Source organism: Protopterus annectens, chromosome 2.part2 (assembly GCF_019279795.1).
Source record: "Protopterus annectens isolate FY-2018-M chromosome 2.part2, PAN1.0, whole genome shotgun sequence".
Lineage (NCBI taxonomy): Eukaryota > Metazoa > Chordata > Ceratodontiformes > Protopteridae > Protopterus > Protopterus annectens.
In genome coordinates this window covers 276,638,331-276,659,248 of record NC_056730.1, presented here as the reverse complement: position 1 = coordinate 276,659,248, position 20,918 = coordinate 276,638,331, and the positions used below count along the sequence as shown (strand labels likewise).

General features: G+C 41.5%; 1 protein-coding gene across 1 annotated transcript in view; it reads right to left on the bottom strand.

The window, feature by feature from the left end:
* The window catches only part of ADGRB3 (adhesion G protein-coupled receptor B3), a 3,555,978-nt gene that overhangs the window by 227,957 nt on the left and 3,307,103 nt on the right, over positions 1–20,918 (bottom strand). The gene's annotated exons all lie outside the window — the stretch shown is intronic.

Here is a 20,918-nt window from a genome sequence, read left to right as displayed (position 1 = left end):
CTGTTACACATCCACTCATCAAGGTTTCTCTTGAAGAGTGTTAGTGAGGGGCTCTGCCTGATGTAATTTGGAATTTTGTTCCAAAGCATGGGGAGTCTCTGTGACATGAATCTATCCCTCCAGCATGTTCTAGTTATTGTTGCGGCGAGGTTTAGCTCACTAGAGCATGTGGCTCACAGTGACTTGGATTTCATTAGGTGGAGCATGTCCATCAATTCTGAGTTGGACATGGCTTTGTAAGTCAGGCAGTGATCACCTCTGAGTAAGCGATATGCCACTGAGTACAGCCAGAGTTTTTTCAGTCGGGCTGCATAGGGCATATGTTTGAGGCCAGTAATCCTCTTGGTGAGGTACTTTTGTGGTCTTTCCAGCTGTTGGAAGTGTCTTGTGAGGTACATCCCAAATGGGGCATTGTACTCTATGATGGGTCTAATGAGTGACAAGTATTGGGGCACTATAACCTCTTTATTTCTAGATGCGAACCCTTTAGTAATTAGATGGGCCACATATAAGGATTTCCTAACTACTTTGGCAATATGATTGTCAAAGGAGAGATTGCTATCTACCTGGATCCCCAGATCTCTTATTACCTCTTCTGTATTAAGGGGACTGCCACCTATGTGGTAAATCGTGGGTGTTTAGTTTTTCCCAAATGGGATGACTATGCATTTTTTGGCATTTAGCTTGAGGCCATGACTTTGACACCAGGTGTCCATCTCAGTAAGGCCCTTTTGGAGGATGTCCGTGTCAGCCGGAGAGTCAATTATGGCTCCCAGTTTACAGACATCAGCAAACTTGGTTAGCCATAGTCCTTCTGTGTTTGCCTGTACTTCTGAGAAGTATATGCTGAACAGTAGGGGTCCCAGGAATGAGCCTTGCGGGACACCACTTGTGACTGGTTTAGAGTCTGACCTGGAGCCCACTATTCTTAACATGTGAGTTCTGTCTGTAAGCCAGTTAGCAACCCATCTCATGATGTAGGGATTTATGTTCAGCCTGGTGAGTTTTTCTGTAATACCCGAGTGGGGAATGGTGTCGAAAGCCTTGGCGAGGTCAAGGTGGGCTGTGTGAACCACCTTTCCCTCGTCTATGGCCTTGGTGACTGTCTCGAAGAAGTCAACCAGGATTAGTAGGCATGATCTGCCCTTAACAAAGCCGAACTGGGTCGGGTCAAGTGTTTGGAGGTTCCCAATGTCTTTGTTAATGAGTTCCATGATGATGCGCTCCATAGCCTTGCAGACCAGGCTAGTCAGGCTTATGGAGCGATAGTTACCAGGGTTAGTTGTGGCCCCTCCTTTGTGGAGAGGAATAACCATTGCTGTGCACCATTCTATGGGCATGTAGCCTGTGGAGAGGCTGAGGTTGAACAGCGTATTTAGGTGGGGGGTTCGTTCTGTAGTTGGTGCAAGATGCAGCCTGGGACACCATCTGGTCCCACTGACGCTGTGTTTTTGGCTTTTGAAAGGGCTGTTTTCACCTGTGCGTCTGTGATTTTTGGGACACTACACTTTTCTGGTATTGTTGTGGGCCCTTTTGAGGTGAGAGGGGGGTGAAGTTTGCACTGAATCTATCTGCCAGGATGTTGGCAATATCGGTAGGTTCAGTATATTTTGTGCTATTTTGCACTAGTTCAGTGCATATCTGCAAGTTGCCACTTAGATTCTTAACATAGCTAAAGAAGGCTTTGTGGTTATCTTTTGAATCCTTGGCTATTTTTCTTTCGAAGTTAGCTTTGGATGATTTCATGAGGGACCTTAGTTTCTTACTGATACTGATCAGGGTTGTCTTTCCTTCTTGGGATTTGCTTTTTTTCTGAACTAGTTTCCTCCTTCTATTGTATAGCCATAGTCCTTCTGTGTTTGCCTGTACTTCTGAGAAGTATATGCTGAACAATAGGGGTCCCAGGAATGAGCCTTGCGGGACACCACTTGTGACTGGTTTAGAGTCTGACCTGGAGCCCACTATTCTTAACATGTGAGTTCTGTCTGTAAGCCAGTTAGCAACCCATCTCATGATGTAGGGATTTATGTTCAGCCTGGTGAGTTTTTCTGTAATACCCGAGTGGGGAATGGTGTCGAAAGCCTTGGCGAGGTCAAGGTGGGCTGTGTGAACCACCTTTCCCTCGTCTATGGCCTTGGTGACTGTCTCGAAGAAGTCAACCAGGATTAGTAGGCATGATCTGCCCTTAACAAAGCCGAACTGGGTCAGGTCAAGTGTTTGGAGGTTCCCAATGTCTTTGTTAATGAGTTCCATGATGATGCGCTCCATAGCCTTGCAGACCAGGCTAGTCAGGCTTATGGAGCGATAGTTACCAGGGTTAGTTGTGGCCCCTCCTTTGTGGAGAGGAATAACCATTGCTGTGCACCATTCTATGGGCATGTAGCCTGTGGAGAGGCTGAGGTTGAACAGCGTATTTAGGTGGGGGGTTCGTTCGTTCTGTAGTTGGTGCAAGATGCAGCCTGGGACACCATCTGGTCCCACTGACGCTGTGTTTTTGGCTTTTGAAAGGGCTGTTTTCACCTGTGCGTCTGTGATTTTTGGGACACTACACTTTTCCGGTATTGTTGTGGGCCCTTTTTGAGGTGAGAGGGGGGTGAAGTTTGCACTGAATCTATCTGCCAGGATGTTGGCAATATCGGTAGGTTCAGTATATTTTGTGCTATTTTGCACTAGTTCAGTGCATATCTGCAAGTTGCCACTTAGATTCTTAACATAGCTAAAGAAGGCTTTGTGGTTATCTTTTGAATCCTTGGCTATTTTTCTTTCGAAGTTAGCCTTGGATGATTTCATGAGGGACCTTAGTTTCTTACTGATACTGATCAGGGTTGTCTTTCCTTCTTGAGATTTGCTTTTTTTCTGAACTAGTTTCCTCCTTCTATTGTATAGCCTGTTTATTGCAGGGGTCCACCAAACTGGTTTCCTTCTCACTTTGACATTTTACTTAAAAACTCAGACCTAGGTAATTTTGGTGAGTTACTGCCCCATTCATAAATTATAATAGCTTTCAACAGTCTACGTTTTCACCTCATATTTTTGGTCTGTTCCTCATAAAATTTAGGATTTTCTGGATTTTTGTGGGAAATCAGTGAGGATTGAATTAACTAAATAATGACAGGCATTTGAGTTTCAGACTTTATAAAAAATAAATGGTAACACAAGACCTTTTATTCTAGCAACATTCTAAGTTTATAAGAGCAATATTTAAAATTTGTCCCTATTTTTGGGGCTTTATCCAACCATTATTTTGGCTTTGTCCTGTTTTTTTGTGTTAAGAGGTTGAGAGCTATGATAATAATGTCTGAATCATCTTTTTTTCATGACATCTCTATATATTTCTGATGCCCTACTCACTTCAATATGTGCATTTTTTTTTCTGCAGAATTTTAATTATTTTAGAATGCACATATACTTGATGCAGTCTTCGTGTTTGCTTTTGTTTCTAAGCTGTCTCTTCTCATACAGGATTATACGAGTATCTCAGCACTGTGGCTTATGTTTGCCCCTGCTGAAATGTAGCAGTTCCGTGTCATTTTGGTAGTTTCACCTTTTGTTTTTTAAGAAAAAATGCACCTGATAAAACTTTAGGGGCTTATCCTTGTTCTATTATTATGCTTGGAATATTCAGTATTTTACCTTACATCAGTACAAATGTTCCATGGTTGTACAATTTTAGGAGAAGCTAAAAACTAAATCAACGAGGTACCTGCAAGAAACCATCTGATTACATTCTAACATATTTATTTATTTATTTGACATTTGTTTACCGGTATAGTCTGACTGAGCTTGTGCCCTTTTTCAGTGGAGGCCCAGGGATAAAAGCTCCACAACAGAAAATATACAATTGTAAATTTCACAGTACAAATTAAATTTTACAGTAAGATAAACTAGCATAACATTCACTGTACAATTTATACAAGTAACAAGAAGATAGCCATTGAGTAATGAATTCTCTGTATGATTTTGATAGTAGAATTAAAGTACATACAAGAAAGGATAACAGAGAAAGGTCAAATAGGTGAGCAAAGCTGTACAAAAAATAAGAGATCATTTGGCAAATGAGGTAATTTTAGTAGGAGAAAAATGCTGAAGAGTACCTAATGCAGGTCTAGAGAGGTTGTGGTAGCGGTTAGTTAGATGGGATTAGTCGACCCGATAGCCCATGATGTACACTTTTGTGCAATAAGATGTGATATTTAGAATGCCTGACTGATGAATTATTATTTTATTTGCTTTTGCTTATGCCTGCCATTTTAAGATTTTTTTTTTCTTTTGCCACTTGTAGCACTGAAAGTGTATGCCATCCAGAAATATGTACTGGTCTGCTGGTGGTGGTGGTTGAAAGAGGGCAGTGTCAATATTTGCTAAGGCTATATTTTAGAAGCTGGTGTTATTTGAATTGCCCAATGTCCGTGTAGCTTCCTCAGTTGAATCCTTTGTATTACATTGATTAATTTTTCTCTTGTATCTTTGCAGCAGTATGTAAATTCAGTTGGAAAATATTCCCTTATGAATTAAGATATACTACAAATGAACAGCACAGTGGCTATGTTGTTAAAATCTCTGCTTCATAACATGAGGGTCTGGGGTTCAAGGTCTGATCATTGGACACTGTGTGGAGACTACATGTTGTCTATGTTAGTTTTCTATGGACAATCTACAGTTTTCTCCCAACAACATGGTGCTTGACTGCTGATGTAAATTGATTGCATATATTTTCCAACCTGTCCTTGCTTGTGTGACCTGGATCATAGTGAAAGAAGACAGGAAAAGGCCAACTGACACACCTGATTTAAAAAAAAAAAATACAAGAAAAAAGTTTCAAGTTTGCATTGTTGAAATGCACCTCAAAAGCAGCCATAATCAGGACTGCCATCTGGTCAGTCCCTTATAGTGTGATAGACATCCTGGAAAAGTAATTCAGTTTAGGGTTTGATAATGCAAATTTGTATGCAAGGTATTTGGTAATATGGTAACTACTAAAGTGTGGGCAAACATAAACATAGCATTATGATATTTAACATTGGCTACTAAATTTTAGGACCAAGTGGGAAAAATTAGTTCATCTAGGGAAGACATAATTAGACAAAAAAATGAAAATCTGAATACAAACAAATAAAGAAAAGCAAACAGATACATCAGATGGGAACTGAAATTAAGCTGTGCAGAATATACATGTACATTACCTAGGCAGCATTACTTACAGTACATCACCTGCAGTTTCACACTGTGTTCTTTGGTATATAGATGTGATTATATATCACCTTGTTTGGAGAAAGAGCAGTGTCTTTGAGTTCATCAGCACTCATTTGCTTTCACAGTACAAAAAAAAACGCTATTCACTTAAGATGGCCTGAATTCAGATACCAGCAAGGGAACTCATGCCTTTTAACATGTCCACTGCTTACACACTACATTCCTCTGGATGTAAATGTGACATGTGACCTAAATGCATACCACACTTTGGGCAATGTGAATGTAACTGCACCACTGGGATGTGTTGTATCAGCCTGCATATTCCAGATTATGTAAAATATTAAGATTCATTTTAGGTTTCTGTGAAGTGTCAGTATTTACGACAGTTTACAATCCAACCCTGGCTAATTTACTTACTCTGTGCTCTTTAGGTTTTTAACATAACTGCTTATGCATCTCCATGCTGCTGATGTAACAGCATACAGTGCATGTGATAAAAAGTAGTACTCTCAAGGACAAATCACATTCACTTATTTTGACTGTTCATTTCATATCACAGCTACAGTAATATTGCTTGGATTTTGAATTAATTTCATAGGCACTTTTTTTTCTCTCTGACTTGTATGGAGCACTTTATAAGCCTCAAAAGAGAATATAAGCATTGAAAAAGTACAGTTGTGTGCACTTACCATAAATGTAGATGTTCGAGTGTATTCACTGTTGCAGTCATCACACTTGGGTTATCTGCCTGCAGGTAGACCTCAGTCGGCCCGAGTACCAGAGACTTAGTATTTCTGCATCAGATGCTATCGCAATAGGACTGACGTCAGGTCATCAGGGCTATAAAAACAGGCAGCCGTCGCCATTACATCAGTTTTTCTTGCCCCAAATGTCAGGAGCCCCCCAAATAGGGAGAAAAGTTATGGTGGGGAAAACACCACCAGTAAAAATTAAATACCAATACCCTTGAAAGGGGTGAGTAATAGCCATAGAGAGGAGAGAGAGAGAAAAAACAGGGGGCTGGAGGGAGGAAAACCAGGACTGCAACAGTGAATACACTCAAACATCTACATTTATGGTAAGTGTACACAACTGTACTATGTCTTTCATGTTTCACTGTTGCAGTCATCACACTTGGGTGGATTCCCAAAGCTGAAGAAGGGTGGAGGCAGTCAAGAAGAATTAGGGCTGGCTAGTATGCCTTGCAGGACTGCTGTTGCCAAACCTGCCCTGGATTTGGAAAAGATAGGCAGGTGGTAATGCTTGGTGAAGGTGTGTACTGAACTCCAGGTAGCAGCTTCCAGGATGTCCCTGGTAGGGACTCCCCTGAGAAATGCTGTAGAGGTAGATGTCGCCCTAGTGGAATGTGTTCTGACCCCCTGAGGGTTTGGTTTCCCATTGTGCTTGTAGCAGAAATGGATGCAGTGTGCTATCCATTTGGAAATTGTTTGTTTTGAAATGGCCTTGCCCTCTGCCCCTGTTGCAAAGCTGACTAGTAACTGGTCAGATTTTCTGAGGGCTTAGTCCTATCAAGGTAGAATCTGAACTGTCTGTGGACATCCAAGGAGTGCAGGATCCTTTCCCCTTTATTTTGAGGATTAGGGAAGAAAGTTGGAAAATGGATGGATTGGTTGAGAGCCACACTGGACACCACTTTAGGCATGAAGGAAGGAAGGGTTAGTCCTGAGGAAGACCCTGTCAGCATGAAAGATAATGAAGGGTTCCACAGCCATAAGTGCTTATAGCTCAGACACTCTTCTAGCTGAAGTGATGGCCAGAAGCAAGGCTGTTTTCTAAGAGAGGAATTTTAAGTCTGCTGATGCAGCAGGTTCAAAGGGGGGAAGCGTGAGCTTTTCCAGTACAAAGTTAAGGTCCCAAGCAGGGGTGGATGCTCTCCTTCATAGCCTTAAGTTAATTGCCCCTCTCAGGAACTGTTTGATAAGATGGTACGAGAAGAGAGGTGGCTCAGTGTTGTAATGAGCTGAAATGGCTGAGGCATGTATCTTAATGGAGGAGAAGGACAGGCCTTTGTGGAGAAGATTTGTTAAGTAATCCAGGATTAGAGGCAGGGAGGGCAGAGTTGTGTCCTCTCCTTTAGATAGAATCCAGAAGCAGAACCTTTTCCACTTATCAGCACAAACTTTTCTTGTACTGGGTCTTCTGGCTTCAAGAATGACGTCCAGCACCTGCTTGCTTAGGGTTGCTGAGGGAGAATTCAAGGAATTAGCCCAGCTGCATGATTTAAGGTTTGCAGTTGTAGATGCAAAATCTGTCCCTTCTGCTGAGAGAGCAGGGTTGGGTTCTGGTGTAGGTGCCTTGGTGGCACCGGTGACAGGCTGCACAGGAGTGGGTAGCAGTGCTGGCATGGCCAGTCCAGGGCAATCAGAATTGTCCTTTGTCTGTCCAGTCTTATCTTGAGTAATACCCCTGAGAGAAGGGGCAGAGGGGGAAAGGCATAGATTGAGAGATTTAGCCACTGAAAAGATAGGGCATCCACTTTCCAGGCCCTGCTGTGAGGATTCCTTGCACAGAATTTGCTGAGCTGGTGGTTGTAGGGGGAGACAAAGAGATCCACCTCTGGGGTCCCCCATTGCTGAATCAGAAGGATGAAGGTGCTGGGCTCCAATTGCCACTGGTGTGGGTCTAGGAGATTTCTGCTTAAGTCGTCTGCCAGTGAGTTTTGTTTGCCTGGCAGGAATTGAGCTTGCAGATGGACTTCCATGTCCAAGGCCGTGTGCCACAAGGCCATGGCTAACCTGCAGAGTGGGTAGGAGTGGGTTCCCCCTGCTTGTTGATGTACCACATAACTGTGATGTTGTCTGTTTTTATTAGCAGTTTCCTGGAAAGAGTAGGGATCTGAAAGCTGTCAGGGTGTTCTGCACAGCTAGCATCTCTTTTTGGTTGATGTGCAGATGAATTTGACTTGGGCTCCAGTGGCCTTAAATGCATTTGCCATCCATGTGTGCTCCCCAGGCATAGTCTGATGTGTCTGTGGTTAGGGTCTGGTCGGCGTGGGGTTGAGAAAAGGGCAGACCCTTGTTGTGGTAGCATGCTTCTGCCCACCAAAGCAACTCTGTCCTTAGACAGGGTATGATAGGAATGACTGCTTCCAGGTCCTGAGAATGTTGGCAGCAAAGACTTTTTAAGTACCACTGAAGTTTCCTCATATGCAGTTTTGCATATGGAATTAGCAGTATACATGAGGCCATGAACCCCAGAGCCTGCACTATTTTTCCTGTGGATAGCTGGGTTCTGGTGGCCATTTGCTTGAAGCAGGCTGTCAGACAGACTTGTTTTTCTAAAGTGAGGAATGCCATCTGGGATGTTGTGTCCAAGCTTGCTCCCAGGAATACAATCTTTTGACTGGGTACCAGTTTTGATTTCTTTTCATTGATGGTGTACCCCAAGGAAGTGAGAAGGTGTTTCACAAATGTCAGGTGCTGCAAGAGCAATTCCTGACTGTCCGCCTGAATCAGGCAGTCGTCCAGGTACGGGAAAATTTGGATATTTCTCTGCCTGCAGTATGTAATGGCTGGAGCCAGGCATTTTGTGAAATCTCTGGGCGCAGTAGATAAGCCAAAGGGAAGTGCAGAGAACTGATAATGCATAGATCCTGCCTTGAAATGTAGATACTTCCTGCATGACTCCCTTATGGAGATGTGTAGATAGGCTACTTTTAAGTCTAGGGTGACTAACCAGGCATCCTTGGCTAGCATAGGAAGAAGCTGTTGCAGGGTAAGCATTTTGAATTTTGGTGCCACCAGGAAGGTGTTGAGAATAGAAAGATCCAGGAATGGGTTCCAAGAGCCCTCTTTCCTGGGTACCAGGAAGAGTCTGGAGTAGAATCCCTGACCCCTCTGTTCTACTGGAACTGGCTGAATAGCTCTGATATTGAGCAGGGAAGCTACTTGGCTTTTAACCTCTGCCCACTGGTTTGGAGGAAGGTCTAGAAACCCGCTTGGGGTTGGCAGTGAATGGAAATAAAATTTGTACCCCTGGGATACAATGTTGAGGACCTACCGGTCCTGTGTGATGGACATCCAATTTTTTGCATATAGGACAAGTTTTCCTCCTAGGGGCACAAGCAATTGGGCAGGGCTGGCAAGTGGAGTAAAGAAGTCATTGTGAGTTTTTTTCCGTAAGGAGGTGGCTTAGCACTCCCTGCTTTTGAGGTGGGGTCACTCCATTGTTTAGATCTCTGCATACCCTGAGACTGTAGTCTAGGTGATCTGTTTCCCCTGGGTCTGGTTTGAGAAGGCCTGAAGTGGGCTCGAAAGGACCAGTGTTTGGAAGGGCAATGCCTACTGAATCTAGGGGGTTGCACTTGTAAGAAGTCTTTAACAGTCTGCATAGACTTAGCATTTCTTCCATCTTTTTAAGAACCTCTTCTGTTTTGGTGCCAAAAAACTGTCCTTGTTCAAAGGAGCATCTAGTAACTTTGATTTGACATGGTCTGGCAAGGTCTGCTCCTTGAGCCAAGCATGTCTTCTCAGTACAGATCCAGTGACTGCTGCCTGGCAAGATGCTTCTAGGGCATCAAAGCCACACTGCAAAGTATGCTTATTGACTTAGCTTGCAGAGTGCATAAGCTCCTGCGATTCTTTATTTTCTGCACAGTCTGTAAAGGTTGCCACTTTTTGTTTAATCTTCTTCTTCTTCTTTCAGCTTTTTCCCGGTTAGGGGTCGCCACAGCGGATCATCTGTCCGCTCATGATTGGCAGTGGAGTTTTACGCTGTCGAGTTGACAGCCTGGCGCCCAACCTTCCACAGAAGGCACACACACGCACACACTCACACATAGGGCCAATTTAGAGTGTCCAATCCACCTACTGCATGTCTTTGGGATGTGGGAGGAAACCGGAGCACCCGGAGGAAACCCACATGACCACAGGGAGGACATGCAGACTCCGCACAGAAGACACCCCAGCCGAGAATCGAACCGGAGAATCTCTTGCTGTGAGGCGGCAATGCTAACCGCTGCATCACCGTGGCCACCCGCCACTTTTTGTTTAATAGGTTCCATAATATTCTGCTGGTACTTCAGCATGTGAAACTGACAATTCAATGCCCTAATAGCAAGAGTTGCAGAGGTATATACCTTCTTACCCCATCTGTCCACAGCTCTGGAATCCCTGTCCAAAGGGATGGGATTCTTGGCTGTAGTAGCCTTGATACCTTTAGGCTCCTGGGAAATGATCTCTGGGTCAGCAGTAGGATTCTTGAAAAGAAATTTGTGAGTGTTGGTTACTCTGTAGTACCTGTCTGGTTTCCTAGGGGCAGGAGGTAAAGTGTCAGGAGTAAGACTGGATTCCATAAAAACATCATCAACAACATCCAGGACAGGGGTATTGCTAAAGGCCTGTGCTGAGGCAACTCTAGGAATTCTCTGAGTCTCTTTTTGGACTGAGGATAGTCTTGTCATTCCCAGTGGAAATGCTCTCTTAAGGTATGCAAGGTTTCACCAAAAGAAAAATCCTCTGGAGGGGGTACAGAGGGAATAGAGTCCTCTGCATCTGAAACCTCATAAGCAGATAAGGGCATGTCTTCATAATCAGAAATCTCAGAGTCATTGGACTCCTGGTCTGTAGAAGTTGTAGGGGACTGGTCTCTTTTCCTCTTAGCAAGGGCAGGCTGACTTCCCCTGATCAGCGTAATAAGGTATTCTGCCATTCTAAGCATTTATTTTTGTGGCAAGGGAGCAGGTGCATGTGCTTTGTTTGTCAGTTTTCTAGGCATAGTGCATACTCTTGGCCTAAGAAACTCGGTAGTTTTGGTTAAAAAAGAAGTCGTCGGTTCGAGTTGAACATCAGTTGAGAGAAGAACTGCCTCAGAAACTGGTGCCTGCACAGCGGCTCTGGACCCATCCAAGGTAGAGACATCCACAGGTTCCATAGTCGAAGAAGAATCTTGCAGCATACCGTACTCTGAATGGGTCTCTGTAGAGGCCTGTGAATCCATTGAAGCGTCATCAGGGACTGCGAAAGAACCTCACTGAGTACCGACGGACTGGTGACTAGATTAACGGAACCGCCGTCGGCAGCTTTGGACCTATGCGGTCTCTCTCTGTCTTTATCCTTACATTTTTTTGGAATATCAGTAGTCGGATGGCTTATTGAAGCCATTTCAGAATACGGAGATTGAGAGCGAAAGGATTTAGTGAAAAAGAGAGCCCGACAATGAATGGTTCGAGTGTTAAACAAGGCACAAAACTGACAGTGAGGTACATCGTGGTCTGGGCCTAAACAGGTGATGCAGTAAGAATGAAAATCTCTGTGAGGTATTTGCTTTCCACAGGCAAGACAATTGTTAACTTTTTCTGACATCGGTTAGAGCAAGAAAAAAGGATCCCCAACATGGTACTTAGCTTTAGAAGACTTCAGGATTATTCATTTCCTAAACGAAAATTCATGTAGTGGCCGACCGGCACTTGCAAACTGCTTCTGCTTCAGGCTTCTCGGCAAGAAAGACTGGTGTAATGGTGTCGGCTGCCTGTTTTTATACCCCTGACGACCTGACTTCAGTCCTGGAGCGACAGCATCCGACGCAGAAATACTAAGTCTCTGGTATTCGGGCTGACTCTGGGCTACCTGCAGGCAGATAACCCAAGTGTGATGACTGCAACAGTGAAACACGAAGAACATCTGCAAGAGGTTATCAGTAATTGACTTAATTAATCAAATCAATGCACAAAGCCATAAGCAACACTGACATGAAGTTTGGATTAACGGTGCACAAAGGTGACAACAAATGAGAATGGAATAATTGTGCCTGTCTACAGGCTTCCACACAGAGCATAGTAGAAAAACACTTCATCTTGAAGGCTTTTCCTCTGAGAAGACACTCACAGTGTATGGTCACTGCAGCAGGGAGTAAAGGAGATTCTTTGGTATCCTAAACAAATGTTCTCCCTAGTCAATACAATCTGGGATTAATAGAAGTGATTTAATGACAACAGAATTATTTTTACAGAGAGCCTCAAGGTGTACAATATATGGTATCATCTCACTGCCATAGAAGCCTGCAGTACCTTGAGGTGAAGTCTGAGTACGCATTTTGGACAGAGTTGGGGATGTTGGGGAAGGAAGGGCTGGTCTTTTTCTCTTGGAGGCATAGGGTGTGTGTAATCTGCAATGAGTCCATCTTCAGAGAAAAGGAAAAGACAATGGTCTGATGCTGCATGTCAGAGACAATCTTCACATATGTGGAAGAAATCTATCTCAGCACATGCTTGGTCAGAGTCAGACCACATACAGTTCTGGAGACTCATCTTTTCATTCACACACAGCAAAGAACTAGTTCAAAGGAAGATAACAAAATGGGTACATTTAAAAATGTTAATGTTTATTTAAATATACACAGTGCACCATTCCTTGCTTGCGTGTGTTTGTGTGCATTTGCTTGTATCCATGGAATTTAAAATAATGTAAAAGTCCTAATATAGCTATGATTAATATTAATATTAATATAGACATATCTATATTAGGACCGTTACATTATTTTAAAATGTATCAGTCTTAATATGTATTTGCACAATTTTGCACACATCTACATCCACATATCTGTCTACTTTACTCTGTGTGTGTGTGTGTGTGTGTGTGTGTGTGTGTGTGTGTGTGTGTGTGAAAAATGATTGAAGTCTGCATCAGAAGCTATACAGAGGAATATTAAAGTAATGGGATAGTCCTAGTCTTTAAGGATGGAGGATGAGGGGAACATGAAATAAATAATGTAAGTATTTATTAAACTGAGTCCAAGAGACTACCACATTTGAAAAAAGAGATTGCTTGATAACAACAGGACATAACTTGAAAAAATTAAGGGATAGATAAACAGCAACATGAACACATTTTTTCACTGAAAGGGTGGTGGCTGATTTGAGAAGACTTTTAAGGATAAAAAAGTGAGAAAGTGCAATGTGGAGTGGGCAGGTGTAGTACAATTATTGTGTAAAGGGATCAATTATTCTTTTAAACAGGATTGGCAGTTCATTTAATGGGTTTGTAGAAGAGCAAGTTAGATGAGCTAAGTAATTCTAGTCTCCTTTCAAAGTCTGTGTTTTTTTTTTCTTAAAGTCAGCAATATTGCACACATGCAATTAGGTACTGAATTAAAAATGAATGAATGAACTTCATAAAATCTCATCAAGGTCTCTACTTGTCCTTTGGGGTTGAAAGGTAGCATAATGGTTAAGGAGTTTACCTCACAGACAAGAAGTACAGGATTTGACTCTCAATAAGGGAAACTGACTAGGCTTAAAATGATCTACAAACACAGTTGGTCTACTACTTACCAATGAACCTAATAAAGCAGTAGAGTACAGTAGACTATAGGTTTGCATTGTACTGGGAAAGAATTCTAAATAATTTTTGTGACTATGTGATCTTAGTGCTGGCAGATATTTTGTTTGTTTAGCCATTCTTTCATTCATTTATGGCAAGATCTGCCCTACCCATAGCAGGCACTACTAATGTGTGTAGTGGTGAATATCTGGAAAGTTGCATATGTGGCCACTTCTAACATATCCTATGCAACAGTATTTCTAAAGTAAGCTGTTAAAACTGCTGTTCTAGTGAATGTGCTCTAACACTGCCTTGCCATTTTTCTGCATTTGCCATAGTAAAGCACAATCTACAGGGACACAACTTTGGTAGGGCGTGTTTACTTATAGGCAGGGATTGTTTACCTGTACTAAAAAGCTTCTCAGTCTGAATGCTTTTACTCCACATCTAAACCCTCATAATGGCAGTATTAGCACGAAGAACGACAGAAAACAGCTCAGTTTGATGTGATATATATAAATTATGGCACATCCCACCAGTAAAACCTTACATACATTGCCCATAAATGTCAGGTTTTCAGGTAAGACCTCAGCAAGTGAACAACTGTTGCCATATTTCATGCTAAGAGCACACCTTCAGTATTAAAGAAAGACTGTATAGTTTATCCAGTTTTTCATCAAATACTACTGCAGATACTTTAAAGGCAACCCCTTCAGACTACAGACCTTATCTATCCAAAACATCTCAAGTAATTTCTCTGCTTCTTTCAAGCCACTCTCTCACCTGATCAGCTGTAAATATAAGCACCTATTACACATTCCCAGGCTAGTACATTATCCTAACATTGTTCTGTCAATGTCAAGGAAATCTCATTACCGACATCAGACTCTTCTTGCAGTCACATTCTATATGATGTCTTATTTGAAAGTGGGTCACAACTGAATTTAAAAAATATCATTATCTAACTAGGACCAGATGTAATACCTGCTTTTCCCCAGTGATGTTATCACCTGAATCCTGTTGTCAAACCCAATACATACATACATACTGAAGCAACAGCTCTTGCACAGCTATGTACTGTGTCATACTGCTGCCTCTTCAGTTTTATGCCTATGTCACTTAGAAACTAGGTCCAATAAAGAACTAGGCCCATCATCTCCAAAACATTATTTTGGGAAAAATATAAGCTTTTATTGGAAAAGGTCACTGAGATTCGGCCAGAGACTGCTGTGAAGGAAGGGTTAGTTTGCTTTTCTGATGATATTTTCTTGTAATTTGTATTGCTTCAATGCCTTCTCCTATTTAGTATATTGTAATGTATTTTCATTACACTGTGTTTTAATTGTATTCTGCTTTCAATTGCATATTTACACTAGGAAAGAGACCACAGCTGTGTATCTTGTGAGTCACACAGAAATTAATTGTTCTCACTCTCCCATACTGTTGCTGTTGTGCTTTTAAACTCAACTATCTGTCTAGCTACCCTCGCTTTATGTTAATTTGATCACATATTTCTTTCCACCTTCTTTTTAATTGGCTATTGTCACTATACAGAATTATAATTTTGTAAAGTCACACCCCTCTGACTTTGGCTATTTAAATTTATTGGCCACCCACCTGTATTACATACTGCCAGAATACTAAGTGCTCACCCACATCTAATCTACCTTGCTCTTTCAAAATTAGTGGCTCTCCCCAGAGATTGTTAAAGCTTAAATTATTCCCTCTTTCATATAAAACTGCTTAGTGCACACTGCAGCTCTTATGATAGTAACCCATTTTTTCCACCTTAGATTTACAATCTGCAACATCTGGTCTAATACCACCTATTATTGGATAATCCACATTCTGCTTCTCAGTAAGCATCTTGGGATTAGCACTTCTGTTTTACTCCTGGTGCGACAAGGAGTATATGCACATTATTTCCTGGAGACTACTGGTCACCAGAAAGGATGATAATAGCTTCATAGGTGCCAGCCTGGAATTTGTGCTTATATTTTGTTCCTGGTGAGATAAGGAGCAGAGAACATTGATATTTTACCAATACCTCTAATTACACACAGGGCAGCTAGTCTGTAGTGACAAGCACTGCTCCCAGAACTGTAAACCGGATACTCCTGACATTGCTTTATATTCTCACTGCAATTTTCTAATCAATAAAAAAGACATGGTGCCATGGATATGAACTTTCCCATTATCTTTGTTAGCATCTTGGTAGATATGGACATGCTGAGGCAAAATGGAAATTGCCTCATATTTACTGACAAATAGCTAATTCTCAAACAAACTGTAAGGTATGTGAAAGATGTATTTACTTAATGTCACTGGAGGCAAAGCTCTTATAAAAGCACAATGTCAATCAAATTGTCAGTAGTATACACACTACATCCATCATACACAGTACAAAGCCAACACATAGACCCACATATGCTGAGTCTCTTCAATGTAACCTTCCTAAACCCCAAAAACCTCCTAGATGAAGTACACTAACACATGCACTTAGCAGCTGTGAATACACTTTTTCAAAACAGCACCCACATCAACACATACAGCAACCACTTATGCAGTCGCTACATCTAAGCCCATAAGGCAAGCCACCACTCAGTCCAACATTTTGGTTATTGAAGTCTCCATTCTGAAACACACTGATGTCCTTCTCACCAGACTAAAGAGAAAGTCACAGTCAGTTACTTATCAGAGGTCAGGATTTGCCAAATGATGCACACACTCAGAACGATTGGACCATAATCACAAGTATGACTTGAGTCATAGTCCATTCGGGTGTAAATGACCTGAGATGTGCCTCTCTAGACTATATGAAGAAAGCCATTATGGAGCTCTCGGAATATGTGTCCTACGCTGGTATGAGCCTAGCACTGAGCAGCATTTTACCTTCTCCAAGGATGATGACACATAGGAACAGAAAATGACTGACTTTAATAAATGGCTACGTTTCTGGTGTCATTCCAAAGGGGTGTAATATTTGTCAGCATGGAAGGAGATGGTCAACAGACCACACTGCTTTGTCAGGGACAGTTTTGAATATTAGCGAAAGCATCCTCCGCATAGTGCTTTTTTAGGCAATGCCAAACTGAAAGTACTTTCAACATAGCAAATCAAAACCAAAGAAATCTAAAGGCGCTATTGCTCAATGCTAGGAATCTAAATAAAAAACTCCACTCCCTACAAGCTCTCCTCACCCTTCTGAATGCTGATATATGTGCAGTCACTGAGACATGATTTAAAGCCACAGAGAGTAACTGGAAGTGCAAGGCTTTCATAACTTCCACATAATTTGACCAGCTACTGCATAGACAGGGACTAAAGGTGGAAGTGCCTCGATTTACATCAGGGCTGGTCAAACCGGATGATGCACTTCAGCTTTTCCACATTCAAATCACTTTTTTGCAATCCAGAAGAGCAGATGGTTCAACTAGCACCCCACCCCCTCCATCCTTTCCATACATTGTAAACGATCAGCCTATTATAGTTACATCTAAATCCCCCAGCTCGCCACTGAAGAGCCAAAAAAAAAAAAGACGTTCCTTTTACTGGCACACCCACTAGGTGTCCAGATGCAAGACACACTCCCTCCCTCCTGCCTCAGCCATTCAAATCCTGTTTCTGTGTAGTGCCCCCGCCCTTCCATTAACATAATTTGTTTTAAACTGCAGCAAAATATTTGCTAGAAATGCAGCAAACAGTTGCTACAGTTCATACCCTGTCTGCACGGAGCACTACAGCACTTACACTTTAGTTAAAAAAAAAACTAAAATTCTCCTTTTTAAGTTATAGCAACTGCTTGCTACAAATGTAGCAAGCGGTTGTTGCAGTATACCCTGCCTACACAGAGTGCTACAGTGCTTATGTTTTAGTTAAAAAAACTTCTTTTTAAACTATAGCAAACTGCTTGCTACAAATGTGAAAACAGTTGCTACACTTTATACCATGCTTGCACAGAATGCTACAGTGCTCAGGTTTTAGTTAAAAAAAAAAAAAATACAAATATATATATATATATATATATATATATATATATATATATATATATATATTTTTTTTTACTTTTAAGCTGTAGCAAACTGCTTGCTACAGTTTAGACTACACATGGAGGACTACAGCGCTCAGGTTTGACAAGAAATGCAATAGCAACTTTTAAAAGCCGGTATTGCAGTAATGAAAGATTATTATAGGTTAGTTGTGCCCCTCAACACTTTTGCACCTGTGGCAGTTGACCCTCTTGCCCCACTCTAGCTATGCTACTTTCGTAAGCTAAAGGTCTCCCATTATGTGCCAGGAAATCCATAACACGTATTTAAGCTTACTGGAAACACTCACCATCCGACCCAATACCATATTCATATGTGACTTTAATTACCCCAGTATTAGCTGGTAATCATATATGACATCAAACTTGCAGGCACAGATATTTGTGGATTTTGTAAATACAAAGTCCCTGAACTGGACTGTCAATACATTGACCAGGGGTGCAAACATACTGGATCTGGTTCTCATTAATATGGGAGAGTTCTGTACATCCCTAAGTGTAATATCCTCTCTGGCATGGTCAGACCACAAAATGGTCTATTTGTAAAGTAAAAATAAAACTTCAAACCCTGGCTAACCTTAGAATGTTTAGGAACTACTCTAAGGATAGCTTCATACTATTAAGTGATAACCTGGCAAAATTTCAAGTCCCCATAAACCCTGACAACAGTGTGGCCTACACAGAACTGTTCACAGAAACTATATACAAGCATGTTAATAGCTGCACAGAAGCAACTGTACCTACCAGGAATAAGTACATAACTTACTCAAAAAACAAGTCACCCTGGTGGAATTACATCAATAGGCTGTATAACAGAAGGAAGAAAATCATGGCAAATATTAGCAGGTGAGCAAGCAGTATAAAAGCACTCTCATCAAACTAAACAAAGAAATCACATGACAAATAAAGTATATCAAAGCCAAATCTGAGGTAAATTTAGTCTCCCAGGCCAAGGAAAACCACAAGGCATTCTTAAGATATGTATGTAACCTCAAAGGAATACACACTTGTTTGCTTTGCAAAGCTCATTGTTAATGGAACCACACAAACTAAGCCAGAAGATATAGCAAACCTACTGGCAGAAAAATCCAGCTTTATCTTTACCCTTCTCTTTTGCTCAACCTCCCCTCAGGAACTACCATCAAATATAACTCCCCCTACAGTCAATTGGGAACATATCCTCAATGTTCTTTCAAAAGCCAAAAACACTGCATCGATGGGCCCAGACAATATCCCAGGTTGCCTTTTAAATAGCATCAAACATGACCTATCAAGGCCTCTGGAATCACTATTTAACTATAACCTTCAAACAGATTTTGTGCCTCATGAATGAGGAACAGCAACGGTCATCCTTCTGCACAAAAGTGGGCCATCTAGTGACCCATGAAACTACAGACCCATAAGTCTCAGTAGTCTCATATGCAAAGTCATGGAAAGACTTATTATTGAAATGACAGTTAATGACACAGGAAACCTCCAGACACTGGACACAACCCAAGCTGGTTTTGTCAGTGGCAGGTCATGCCTACACAGACTGGTGGACTTCTTTGAGAAAGTCACCAATGCATTGCATGAGAGCAAAATGGTTCACAGTGCCTACCTTGACCTGTCCAAGGCCTTTTACACAATACCCCACTTGGGCATTGTTGATAAAGTCAAGAATTTAGGTATAAACCCTTATGTCACCAGATGAATAGCTGGCTAGCTCCCAGACTGGACCCAGGAAAGGGGAATTGGCATCTACCTCTACAAAGAGACCAGTCAGAAGAGAAGTCTCTCATAGATTGGTCTTGAGACTACTCCTTTTTTAAATTTACTTTTCTAAAGTCAAGCCAGTGTCAATGACCTCTGGCTGATAAAATCTCTAGTTGACTGCAAATTAGGAGCAGTCAACTAATGCCCAATGGCACTAATGTTCTCCAGGAAGGGCTGACACAGACAAATAACTTGTGCAAGGGCCATGGACTAAAAGTAGTTGCCAAGAAATGCATTATAGCATCCTTCAAAAAGTCATCCACCCCTAGTAACTACTATATTGCCAACACACCCCTAAGAGTTGAACCAGTAATCAGGGCCTTGGGGACACAGATAGACAATAATCTAGCCTTTGGCCATTACATGTCTACATAGTGAGGAAATCATTCTATGTTGTGCAACTTATAAACAAAGGTATGGACTCTAGGTCAAAGGAGGTCATTCCTCCACTACATTCAACACTCATCAGACCTATCACTGAGCACAATGTCCCCTTTGGTATGTAGAACAGAGTCGATTATTGGAACTAATTGGGACCTGGGGTAGTTTGGATAATCAAACATATAACTGAACCAGATTTAACATCTTCTAAAAATGTTTTGATGAACATTAAACAAGAAAAATAAAACAAATTTACTCTAAGTACAATAAAATTACCATATATTATTGTAGTACAAGCTCAAAAAACACGCACGAGTGAATACGTATAATGTTCACATATTCAGACTTAATGATTGTTCCTACCCGAAAACCTTGGAAGGCTGCATTTGGATAACTGACGTTTTGGATAACTGACATTCAGACAATCAACTCTCTACTGTACCTAACCAGACACATGCAACAATTGGTACATCCACAGAGGTTTCTCACTAAATGAACATAGGGCATAAGTAACATGTCCTATGCAGACTATTATCAGTGTATTCTGTCTACTACAGGTTGCTGAGGCGAGATCTATGCCTGGCATACAAGATATTGCCAGATCCCACCCTAATGGACCTTCTGCATACCTGAAAAACATCAGAATTACCTGTTCTTAAGACTTTAACCTTACCAGTGATATAAACAGGGCCTGCTGGAGCAACAGGTATGTATACCAAAGACTATCCCTTTCTGGAGCAGGCCCCCCATCCATGTGAAGTAGAGTTCCTCCCTAACCCAATTCAAGTGTAACTTGAACAACTGGACGGGGAACAGGAAATTCATCTGTGGTTTGGCACCTATGCCTCTAATGGTTACAGGCAACCTGTAAATGGTTCATTTTCCAAGCCCCTGCTTACACTTAAGTGTACCAGAACTTGTGAGAGATTTGAGACACATGGATAGGCTTAAAAATGCCCCAGTAGTTGTTAGCCTGCTACACAACTATGAACCTATGAACCTATTATGTATTATAAAGCCATGGATCAAAGACAACACTGAAATATACAGGAAAAGCTGCATGACTGATTATCTCAGAATAGAATAAAACAGCAGAATTTAAAAACATTGTTTTGAAATCTACACAGATTATGCAAATATATGAGGCATTTAGCAAAATACAATTTATGTTCTTTATAATGTTTTACAGATAAGCCTTTTTCTGACATCATTTGCTACGATGTTTTATTTGTTCCAATAAAAAAGTGAAAAGCATGATACTT